Raw genomic sequence first — 12,888 nt, 5'->3', positions numbered from 1 at the left:
GATCTGCCCATCCCCCTGTCCTGTAACTAATTATGCCTCCAACCGCAACATCAGCTTTGTCCCCTAGTCTCACCTCAGTTCTTCACCACCCATCTCCCTGGCTTGGCTGCAGCCTGGTTCTCCTCTCCCCCTTCCCAGGCCTGGTAATGGAGACAAGAGAGCAGATTGACCCATTGTTCACAGAATGGTGCTTTTTCTGCTCCCCACTCACCCTCCCATTTCGAGAATGGTGCCGGTTCCCGCTGCGCTGTGGAGCTGAGAGGGGCATGCTTTGCTCGTTTCCTTTGGGCTGACATTCAGAGGGCTGGACTGCCTCGCCTGGTGCAGATGCTGGGCCTAGCCCCAGCCAAAATTACCAAGAAGGAAATCCCGAGAGCTGGCAATGTTGAAGGATATATGAAGATGCAGTCACTGCACCAAAGGTCTTACAGTCTAACAAACAGAGAAGAGCCAGCGGGGGCTATAAAATGGGCATCAATTATGGGCATCAATTGTGGGCATCATTATTATGATTAGTATAATTCATAGAATCATAGAATATCAGGGTTGGAAGGGACCTCAGGAGGTCATCTAGTCCAACCCCCTGCTCAAAGCAGGACCAATCCCCAATTAAATCATCCCAGCCAGGGCTTTGTCAAGCCTGACCTTAAAAACTTCTAAGGAAGGAGATTCCACCACCTCCCTAGGTAACACATTCCAGTGTTTCACCACCCTCCTAGTGAAAAAGTTTTTCCTAATATCCAACCTAAACCTCCCCCACTGCAACTTGAGACCATTACTCCTTGTCCTGTCCTCTTCTACCACTGAGAATAGTCTAGAACCATCCTCTCTGGAACCACCTCTCAGGTAGTTGAAAGCAGCTATCAAATCCCCCCTCATTCTTCTCTTCTGCAGACTAAACAATCCCAGTTCCCTCAGCCTCTCCTCATAAGTCATGTGTTCCAGACCCCTAATCATTTTTGTTGCCCTTCTCTGGACTCTTTCCAATTTTTCCACATCCTTCTTGTAGTGTGGGGCCCAAAACTGGACACAGTACTCCAGATGAGGCCTCACCAATGTCGAATAGAGGGGGACGATCACGTCCCTCGATCTGCTCGCTATGCCCCTACTTATACATCCCAAAATGCCATTGGCCTTCTTGGCAACAAGGGCACACTGCTGACTCATATCCAGCTTCTCGTCCACTGTCACCCCTAGGTCCTTTTCCGCAGAACTGCTGCCTAGTCATTCGGTCCCTAGTCTGTAGCTGTAATTGTGAGCTGGGTGGGCTGAGTTATGTTATGGGCTAAGTTAAAACCTCTTTAAACTGATGTGTGAATGAGTCCTGCATTGAAGTCTGTAAGAGCGAGTGAAGGGGCCACACCTAAAACAGAACCTAACATAGAGTGCCCAGAAACGAGCGCCAGGTGGGTGGAGGGTTTGACTGACTATTGTGACCAGCTGTGTTGGGGAGGAAGCGAACACAGAAGGTACGTCTACAAAGCAACTAGACACCCGCAGATGGCCTGTGCCAGCTGACTCGGGCTCACGGGGCTTTTTCACTGCTATGTAGATATATGAGCTTAGGTTGATGCCCAAGCTGTAGTACCCTGCTAGGTGGAAGGATCCCAGAGCTTGGGCTCCAGCCCAAGCCCATAAATCTACACTGCAATGAAACAGCCTTGCAGCCCCAGCCCGAGCCCAAGTCGGCTGGCATGGGCCTGTCGTGGGTTTTTCTGTGCTGTGTAGACATTCCCTCAGGAACTGAGAACAGACCAAGGGAAAGGGAGCCATGCTGATGGAGCAGCTGAAACTGAGTATTGACCCTGGAAGAAATGTGCAAAGAGGGTTTTTGGGTCAGGGTGCAGGCTAGACACCACTAGGTCAAGATTTTTTCTGTCAACCTGGCTATTGTCTCTTGGAGAGATGGATTTAATACAGCAACCCCCTTTCATCCCGTTAGTAAGAATCTACACTGCAATGGTGCCACTGTAGAGTTTCTAGTGTAGACGTACCCTATAGCTCTACTTACTGTTGTACCTGAGAACCGCACAATCTTTAATATCTTCATCCTCACAACACCCATATGAGGTTGGGAAGTGGTGTTATCCCCATTTAATGGATGGAGAACTGAGGCCAAGATCTTCAAAGGTATTTAAATGCTCAACTCCCATTGATTTCTATGGGAATTAGAAACCTAAATACCTTTGAGGATATGGGCCTAAGTGATTTGACCAAGGTCACACAGGAAGTCTTTGGCAGAGCAGGAAATTGAGCCCAGGTGTCCCAAGTGACAGATTAGCACTCTCACTATGAGACTGTACCTCAGGAGCTGGTTTGTACTCTACATATACCATAGCTTACAAATCTGTGCGTTGCTCCCCTTCCTCTCCTATTGCACCACATACATAGTAATCAGCGGCAAAGAATCTTCATAAAATTTCCTCCCCCTTTTTAATGAGCTCTATCGCTGGTCAAAAAACATTGAAATTTGAAATTCTGACACTTTTTTTTCTTTGAAATGTGTAATTTTGATGTAACAAAAAATAGGGCAACATTTCCAACTAAGAGTTCCTCCTGTTTCTTTATTAATTATATTGGAATGTGACTGTTAGCCACAGGGGTGTGTTCTAAGCCGTAGTATAGATCTGACCAGGTGTGAAAGGACCAGTCACAGCAGTCTCTACTCTACCAGGCTCCGAGGTAGTGTGGTACAGGGTTAAGACATCTTCCTTTACATCCACTGGTGTATTTAGATGTTCTGTTTTATAGTTTCCTTTGGTTTAGAGCTGTAAACTGTGATGTGATCAACCAGAATTGCTAGTCACCAAAGAGACATGCAATTTGCTATCCAAACTTATTGGCAAAACACCCCCGAAATTATTAATGTGGTATACGTTTCTCTGAAAATGTATACATATGGGCCCTGACACTGAGCAATTCCTGTGACATGCTGATCACCCTTTACTCCCATTGACTTTGTGAGCTGAGAATGATCAGCAACTCTCAAGGTCAGATCCCAGGGATTACATATTTGGGAGAAGAGCATATAGTGCTATAAGGAAGAGATCAGTCTGATGCTAGATCTGCCAGCAAAGAAATTCCATCTTTAAACACTCCAATACAGTCGGATTTATTTCAGCTGTTTCTCTGGTGTGCGGAGTGGTGAAAGTGGTAAGACTGTCCGTGGTATCTGTGAACCTGTCATTCAGTGCAAGTGGAGAGAAAATTTTACTGCTAACATAAGGCAGAAAACAGTCTGTTATAAGACAGAAAATGCTGTGGTCATTGCTCAGCAGATCCCAGAACAATTATACTAGGGAAGGATCAACTGGCCTGAAAAATATCAGAACCATCCTGAACTAAAGCTTCTAAATTTGTGGGATGTGAAACCAAACCTTTATAAAGACTGATATTTGTTTAGACAGAGGACTGTACCCCAGCAAATGTCTGAACTCAAACAGTCTTGTTGAGCTCAGTGCTAAATGGGCATCTGGAGCCACAGGTAAAATTTGGCTCTCAATTTCAGCATGCCTTGTCCCTTTGTGATGCAATAAGCAACTCCAGTTGGATTTTCAAAAGCACTCAGTGTTGGCCTGTCTCTGTTTCCATTGAAGTTAATGGTAAAACTTCTACTGCACAGTCCTGATATCTGCAAGTCTGGGCCATAATTTAAACATCTGTTTGTTAAGGGCTTGATCCTGCATAAATGTGAAAGTGATTAGCAAAGATCACAAGTTAAAGAGCTGCCAAGTATGCTGAGTCTGGTGCTTACTTACTCCCTATCTAATCAATTTGGCCAACAAGCCTGTGGCTCTGCAATTTATGGCAGCAAAATTAGAGTAATAGGAACCCAAATGCAGGGATTCCCTCACCAATGTGTAAGTCTGGGCCTCAGGCACTCTATCTGGGGGGAGGGAGAGGTTTGTCCAGTGACTCAGGGGGGCATCTGCCTCCTAGGGCTACTCCTGGGGTGATAGATCTTATACACCATCCCTTGCTCAGGCCTTGTCTACCCTACAGCGGAAAGCCGGTCTAAGCTATGCAATTTGAGTTATGTTAATAGCGTAACTCAAGTCGAATTAGCTTAGATCTACTTACCGCGGGGTCCACGCTACACAATGTCGACGGGAGACGCTCTCCTGTCGACTCCCCTTACTTTTCTTGTTCCAGTGGAGTAAAGGACTCAACGGGAGAGCGATCGGCGGTTGATTTAGCAGGTCTTCCAACTGCCAATGCATCGATAATCACCCTACAATCCCCTGGTAAGTGTAGACAAGCCCTCAGCTGTCTGCACAAAGACACAACTCCTCTTTGGTCACTTCCACTGGGAATCTCAGGTTTAATATTTTATTGAAAAATATGTGGAGGCAAAAACAGAAAAGTTTTTTCCTTCTTTGCAACCCTGCAATAAGGATGTCTCTGTCAGGTTTTCCTAAGGTCAGAATGTTTTCCAAGAGCTTTCAACCAGGGGCCAAGCTAGATGTGGAGCTTCCTCCTGAAGCTCCCTGGCTTTTATTTGTACTCTTAGCACACGGTTCTTTGTTTCCTAGGCTGGACGTAGTCTGAGGTATACGGGGATTGCCCCTGAAGAAATGAGAGACCTGTCATAGTCCAGCTGGTAAGCATTGCTTAAACTTTATTTCCTGTGTCATCCAAGCATGCTGAATCCAACATAAACAAGGGAGTTATCTTGAGCAAACATTATTCAATGTAAGCTTCATAATACAATCATACATAAACAGTCAAGACAAAGCTGAAGGTAAGTACGGTCCATGTTAGATGGCCCCGTCTTATGACAGCTTTGTTTTACAAGGCACAGAGTTCAGCTGGAAGTCAGACTTAAGGGAACAAAGAGTGTCCTGTGGTGTTTTCATCCCCTAAGCGTGGATGCCAGGACAGCTGCAGGATTCAGCTGGAGGTGGGGAGAACAGTACCCCCAAAATATCAGCTCTCATAAACAAAGGGAAAATAAGGACCTTATCTGTGCAAAGACTCCCATTGGCTGCATTGGGCTGTTTGCACCCAGTCCTCAGTTTCTAGCTCTTTCTCATTATGAATCAGGCCTCCCCCCAGCCCTGAGGCTGTAAAATCTGCTGATGATTTTCTTTTCCCACTAGAGGCCCTTGTGCTGTTATGGTTCACCTCGGGAGGGGCTGGTGGGGCTCTTGGGCCCCAATCCAGCAAAGTACTTAAGTACATGCATAACTTTAAGAATGTGAATTGTCCTATTGACTTCACTGGGATGACTCGTGCTTACCGTTATGCATGTGCTAAGTGCTTTGCTGTACCAGGGACTGCGGTGCAGGGGGTCTGGCCGGCGAACAAGCAGCCATCCGGAATCTACTAAGCAGAAAATTAACTACTATTCCCATCGTCAACCCCTTCCCCTTTGACCTCTGTCCCTCCAATGTGGGGGAGCAGACCCATGCCTCTCTCCAAGCCAATAGGGGAGGAAAGGGCCTGATCCCAGATGTGATCCTTCTTGCTTGGGGAAAGCCTGGGTGGAGAGGAGGGCTGCAGAGCCACATGGGAAGCAGGAGTTGGCTGGAGGGACTGCATGACAGGCTGGGAGCAGAGCAGGGAATCGGGCTGCAGGGAAGTGGCAGGTACTGCAGCAGGACACAGATGTGTGCAGAACTTGTGGGAAGCAGCGGAGCATGAGCAATGGCCCTGCCATCTATAAGACCAGGGAGAAGAGGTTGGCCGATGGAGACTCCTGTGACCGTGGGGCCTGTTTCCGATCCTCCGTCTCTTCACGCCTCCAGGCAGAGTTCCTCTGGGTGGCGTCCACTGACTTCCTTGATGCCTTCGAGGAGCAGTGGGCGCTTTCCAGGGTTCTCTTCTCGGTGTCCCCATCAGGTTCCCTTTGTTTGACCCTTTGACCACACTCCTATTCCTGTTGTTTTATTAGTTGTCCCCCGAAATCACTGGGCTTCCAGGTCCTGTGGATCCCCCCGTTAGGCTTGGGGGGTGGGGAGGGGATGACCCTTTAGCACAAGCCCGCCCACTTCCTGGATCCCAATAGGACCAGAGGGCTGAGCAGAGAGGGACCTGAGGGAAAGTCTTGAGTCATAGAGCCAGTGGCTAGCTTAGGCTCTTATGCATTCTAGGGATGGGAACTGGTGAAAGGCTGGGCACCAAGGGTTAGCCTGGGAAGTGGTCAGTGAGCTCTGGCCGGCTGTTGGATCCAAGAGAAGAGGCACTGTCCTTGTAAATGGACAATCAGGAACTGCGGGGGGCCTTTGAGCCTAGTAGCCACTGCAGCTGGGGCAGCCTGCAAGCGGATGCCAGGTTGGAAATGCTGCCACAGCAGCTGGGGGACAACACTCCCAGTGGGACACACCAAGGACTGCTCCTCTCCAGGAAGCCTGCAGGTCACTGTGACATACCAGGGTACACTCCAGACCAGTGTGGGGCTGTGTCACCCCTGCCCTGCAACCTTGGGCAACTTACAATGCCTTGCTGAAGTAGATCCTATCTGGGCCGCTCACAAGCAGCTTTCCAGCATGCACGCTGCACCCCGAGTGTCTGTATGTAACTGCAGCCTGCCAGATACACGTGGGTTATGCTCTGGCTCTCACCAGCCTCAGTTATTCTACAGGGTGACCCCAAAACACTCCTAGTCCCAGATATTCCCCCAGAAAAGTATGTCCTGTACTGCCCAGCCCTCTCCTGGACAGTTCAAATATTTTTAATCAGTTATTCCTTTAAGGGAATAATATGCCATCTTATTATCTCAAATAGTTATTCAGACACTTCAATTTAAACAAACTGGATTGTATAAAACAGTAAAACAAGTTTATTAACTACAAAGAGATTTTAAGTGAGGCAAAAAAGTCAGAAATGGTTACAAGAAAAATAAAGATAAGACGTTCACTAATGCCAAACTTAAACTGGGTCAGACTCAAGCAAAGTTTCTCACCACAGATTACTGACCAAACTCTCAGGTCAGGTCCCCTCCTCCTGAGTTCAACCCCTGCTTTCTGTGTCTCTTCAAGTGCAGTGAATGTGATGGGCATGGACAAAGAGGGGTCCCTTAGGGTGTTTGTCCCTCTTTTTTATACTTTTACTCCCACTCTTGAAAAACATTTCCAGCTGAGAACTAAGAGCCAAAGAGTCTGTGTGGAAGGATGTTCCCTGCTGTCTTTTTCACCTGTCTGAACATCCTTTGTCTTCCCTTCCTGCTTGGTGACTCTGTTTCCTGATACAATGCAAATGAAGCAGAGCACACACTCCTTTGTTTAGAACAGACTTGTCTGCCAACTTCTGGGGTTTGGAACAGGTGTTAATAATGCCATGCAGAGAAATCATATAACTTCACATACAAGGTTGCCACACATAGTTTATCAGGACAATACTGACGAGCAAAGTATGAGTTTTCAAATGGCATACTTACAAGGCATACTTCGTACAAAGATTATTACAGTAGTGCATAGGGTATGAATACAGGGGTGTATTCTGTCAGTTACCCAATGGTCTCCAACAGAGGACTGGACTGAAGAGGGCACCATAGGCATTAAGTGTGAGAGGCCCTAACCCCTATATTGGACTGCCCGTAGGGGCCAAGCTAGGAATTATTATATTTTACCTGCATATGCTACTGTACCTATTTGAAACCTTTCTCTTTCATGCCAGCCCTAGTATAACATCACTTTAGCCATATGAATGCTGACTGGGACCCCTGGAGGCAGGAGCCTATAGGACATGGCAGCTGGCAACATTTACCTCTGCGCCATGGTATGTCTGGTGCACCACTGAGCACCTTACAAACTTTGGTGTAGGATGGCCCTGAGCAGCCATGTTAACTACACAACCAACTTAGCAGGAAATTAGAAAATCAGAGTCACAGAATGTTCCTAGTCCTTTCAACAGTGAATCACGTTTTTCATTTGAAATTTCTTTGGAAAATTGTTACACATTTCCTCAACTTGCTTCTACTTAAAGGACATTTCACAAACTCCAAATCAGGCAGTTTTTCAACAGAAACAACCCGTTCTGAATATTGTGTCTCCATGACCCATTGTGGCATTGAAGAGCAACACAGGGGTGTTAGAAGGTTCTGTCTTTCACATTAGATGGAAAACCCAGATACTTCTGATCATGAAAGCCTCTTTGGAACTTTTTGCAAGATTAGGGATTTCAACTCTGGTATCTTGACAAACTTCCCAGTTGTTCGTCATGTTCTTTCCACCTAAATTTCTCCTGCAGTTTCAGCCAGTTATGATAGTCTTCACTCTGGTCCTGAATTGCTTGCCTGCCATGTTTCATCCCAGCTTTGTCTACCTATGCATATTTGTCAAATCTGGTTTGTTAGGGGCTTCATTAAATAAAGGTAAGATCATAAACACTTGTGCTAGATCTTTCCTTTTTTTACTTCACTCCGTGTGAGGATATATGCACTGTTTATTTGAATCTGTAGCAGGAAACTGGACAGGAGGGAGTTTGGGAAAGATTTTAGACCAAAGCTCTGAAGTGAAGCAGAGAGAGAGGATAATTTTAGGAATCATATTGTTTCAACAAAGTTACTACTTCAGTGTTAGAAGAAAGTGACTCTCTCTTTGACTCCTTGGCATTGACATTCAGTTTGGACAGTGAAAATAGATTAGTCAGGGTCACTTTCTGGTTCCTATCCCCTAGCACAATGAGGTTATTTAGTTTTTCTGCCCGGCTAAGGAGTGGTCAAGTACAAAATTACCTCCTGTTTCCATTGACTCCTAGTTCATGAAAGACCTAAGAGCTAGATCCTCAGCTGCTGTAGATCGGCACAGAATTATTGTGGCCAGGGAAGGAATGCCAGCCGAAATAGGGAAATGTCAGGTTAAAGAATATTCAGGTAATTTAGATGTATTCAAGTCAGCAGGGCCTAATGAAATTCATCCTAGGGTACTTAAGAAACTAGCTGAAGCAATCTCAGAACCGTTAGCAATAAGGGGGAGAGGTTCCAAATGACTGCAGAAGGGCAAACATAGCACCTGTCTTTAAAAAGGGGAACAAAGAGGACCCAGAGTATTATAGACCAGTCAGCCTAACTTCAATACCTGGAAAGATATTGAAACAAATTATTAAACAATTAATTTATAAGCGCCTGGAGGACAATAGGGTTATAAGGAACAGCCAGCATGTATTTGTCAAGAACAAATCATGTCAACCTGACCTAATGTCCTTCTTTGACAGGGTTACATGACCTAGTGGACCTCTCCCCTGTGGGAGAGCAGTAGAGGTGATATATGTGGATGGCAGTAAGGCTTTTGACATAGTCCCACATGACATTCTCATAAGCAAACTAGGGAACAGTGGTCTAGATGAAATTACTATAAGGTGAGTGCACAACTGGTTAAAAGACCCTACTCAAAGAGTAGATACCAATGGTTTGCTGTGAAACTGGGTAAGGGTATCTAGTAGGGTCCTGGAAGGGTCACTCCTGGGTCTGGTACTATTCAATATTTTTATAAATGGATTTGGATAATGGAGTGGAGAATATGCTTATAAAACATGCACATGAGACCAAGCTGGGAGGGGTTGCAAGCACTCTGGAAGACAGGATTAGAATTCAAATTGACGTTGATGAATTGATCCGAATTCAACAAAATGAAATTCAATAAAGAAAAATGCAAAGGACTTCATTTAGGAAGGAAAAATCAAATGCACAAACATAAAATTGGAAACAGCTGACTAGGGGATAGTACTGCTGAAAAGGATCTGGGGGTTACAGTGAGCCACAAATTGAATGTGAGCCAACACTGTCATGCAGTTGTAAAAAAGGCAAATATCATTCTGGGTTGTATTAACAGGAGTGTCGTACATAAGGCATGGGAGTTAATTGTCCCGCTCTACTCAGCACTGGTGCAGCCTCAGCTGGGGTACTGTGTCCAATTTTGTGTGGCACACTTTAAGAGAAGATGTGGACAAATTGGCAAGCATCCAGAGGAAAACAACAAAAATGCTAAAAGGTTTAGAAAATCTGACCTATGAGGAAAGGTTTAAAAAAAACCCCAAAACCTGGGTGTGTTTAGTCTTGAGAAAAGAACTGAAGGGGGAGCTGAGAAGTCTTCAAATACATTAAGGGCTGTTATAAAGAGGACAGTGATCAGTTGCTCCCCATGCCCACTGAAGATAGAACAAGAAGTGGTGGGCTTAATCGGCAGCAAGGGAGATTTAGGCTAGATATTAGGGGAAACTTTCTAATTCTAAGGGTAGCTAAGCTCTGGAACAGGCTTCCAAGGAATGTTGTGGAATCCCCATCATTGGAGGTTTTAAAAAACAGGTTCTTCAAGGATGGTCTAGGTTTACTTGGTCCTGGCACAGCTCAGGGACAGGACTTGATGACTGCCTGAGGTCCCTTCCAGCCCTACATTTCTATAATTCTCTTGACTTCAGTAGAACTGCACTGATTAACACCACCTGAGGCTCTGGCATCTAAATTACTGGGTTTGCATTCATGTAAGACAAATATTTTTGTTCTGTACTAAGAAAATCTCCTAACACAGACACAGCAGTGTGACCTTGAGAGGACAAAGCCTCAAAGATGATGGGGTGGAGGGCTGCTTGGATAGAGGGGTGGAGAAGGGTGGAGCTAAGCCCTGGAGAGGTTTAACTGGGTGGATTTCTTATCTCTGTGGTTATTGTTTTGCGTTTCCTTCAATAGTTAAATGACTTTTTCCATAGTTACATGCTGACTGTATGCTTTTACACGCATTTTAACAGCACAAATCCCTACTCATGATTCACTGGGCAATGTTGCTCGCTCTCAGATTTAAGTCAGAGTGAGTTTGATGCTCATTTCAACACCGGCACAAATATGCAGCAACTTCTACAGTATGTAGTCTGGACCAGTGTGCCCATGAGGGAACGTTAGCTTCTGGGGAAGCACTTGTTCTGTTAAGTAATTAGACTATAGGGAGAAGCGTTGCCAACTTTTCTGATTTTTATTGCAAGTCAATATTTGGTGGTGGCCAATTTTTTTAACTGCCTAGTTCTTGGAGTCATGGGATTATGTGAGAATCTCAGTTTTCATTTAAAAAAAATTCTGGTCCTCATGGTTGTGGAGAAAGGGGTCACGTTTGGAAGCCTAACGTCTTGATATCTCGTGTGTTTCCTCTTCTTGATCTGCAGGGACATATATTTTGACTGTGTCATTCTTAGCTTAGTAATAGAGGAGATGGATCAAAAGGCATTCCAGCGAGTAGCAAGCAAAAAGCGGATGGCTTTGGGGCACCATTATTTTCAAAACAACATTTTGATTTTGACTTTTATTGCTGACAGAAGCATAATCCATGGTGACTCTGACACACGGTTGTTCCTGTGAACGCACACAAAGGTTCCTTTGAATACACCAAATAATACATTTAAGAATTCAGGCCAAAGTGACGCCCCTCGTGCAGTCTTGATTTAGACATAAATCCCACCATGCTCAGTGTGCCTTTAGGGATGTGTACACAAACCCAATTTGCTGTAGTCATTTGGGAGATTATGTGACCATGCCATCTCTCCACCCCAGAAGCATACATGGGTAATAGTGCCCTACATCAGATGATCTACAGGGAGTGAACCCAAGACCTCTGTATCTAGAGGCGCATGCCATGCTATTGCTTGAACCTATGGATCAGGGCTTTTAGGTGGGCAAAGCTAGCAGACTCCTAAAATCTCTTTGCAAGCTCTAGCCACAATAGGGGAACAAAGTCTTACATTGGGGTTGCACAAGCTTACAAATTTGGGCTGGAGTTTCTGTCTACCTTAGGTACTTTTTGGCCCTCATTACCATAGCATTTGAGCACCAACCAGTCTTTAAGGGATTTGTCCTCATAAAGCCCCCAAGAGGCAGGAGAGTGCTATTATATCTCCATTTTACAGATGGGGAACTGAAGCACAGAGGTCACTGGGGATGTTTTTGACAGATAAGAGAATCAAATTCAGGTCTCCGGACTCCTAAGCTAAAAGTCTAACCACCGCACCATCTTTTCCCTTTAAAAAGGCTCCTCGTGGTACCTGCATGACTGTCTGAGCTTCCCAGTAGCTGATACAGAAGATTAATTTTGATTAGCTTTTCCTAGTTAGGGAGCAGAGGGTCAAATGGATGTCATCTACAGTGAGGAGCCCCCTCTTCAGCTGTCTTCCATGGGGCTCTTTACACTGTTACATGAGGTCTGGGGGAATTTCTGACTACCCCTGAGTTTTCCAGCTGGTGAAAGTGATGTGGGAAGGCTCCAAAAATAGCAGACTCCTCAGAAAGGAGAGAGATTGCACAGTATGAGTGAAGAGATAAGGATCATCCAAACTTTTCTGTCACAGGAATTTTTGTGTCTCTCCTATGCCATTTGGTGGGGCTTAGTTCATGGCAACAGCAAATGTGCTGTGACCTCTCCTTTTCCTTATAAACAGTGCTGACTCAAAGCGGCTTAATGGAAGGTGCGGGAAAGAGAGAAGACAACAGTACAGTCAGATAGACTGTAAGAAAACCTTTTGCAAGGGCAGATAACCATTTATCTTTAAATAATGACTGTGTTTCATAGTGCCATTTTAATTTCAAAATTATGACAGAGGCACATGCCATATTGGAGAATGACGTTGCTATGGGGCTGGATTGAAACAATAGCGTATCAATGAGATGCAGAGGGAATCCTTTGAAGCTGGTATGGTCTATTGTGTATCAGTAGGGGGTCTTTAATTCACATTTGCATTGCAGAATAGAATCAGTGGTCCCCAACCTTTCTTGTGGGAATAGCATATTGCTATTCCCAGAAGACTGTGGCAGGCGCCCGACACCCCACCGCCAAAAGAAGCATCGCCGCCGAAATGCCGCCGAGAAATGGCAATGCTTTTGAGTGAGTATTTTTCCCCCTACTGTTACACACACCTTCTTGTCAACTGTTGGAAATGGGCCATCCTGTTTATCACTACAAAAGTTTT

This window comes from Lepidochelys olivacea, assembly GCF_965140295.1.
Source record: "Lepidochelys olivacea isolate rLepOli2 genome assembly, chromosome: 3".
In the NCBI taxonomy this organism is placed as follows: domain Eukaryota; kingdom Metazoa; phylum Chordata; order Testudines; family Cheloniidae; genus Lepidochelys; species Lepidochelys olivacea.
The sequence above is the reverse complement of the archived record's forward strand: the minus strand, read 5'-3'. Positions refer to the sequence as shown.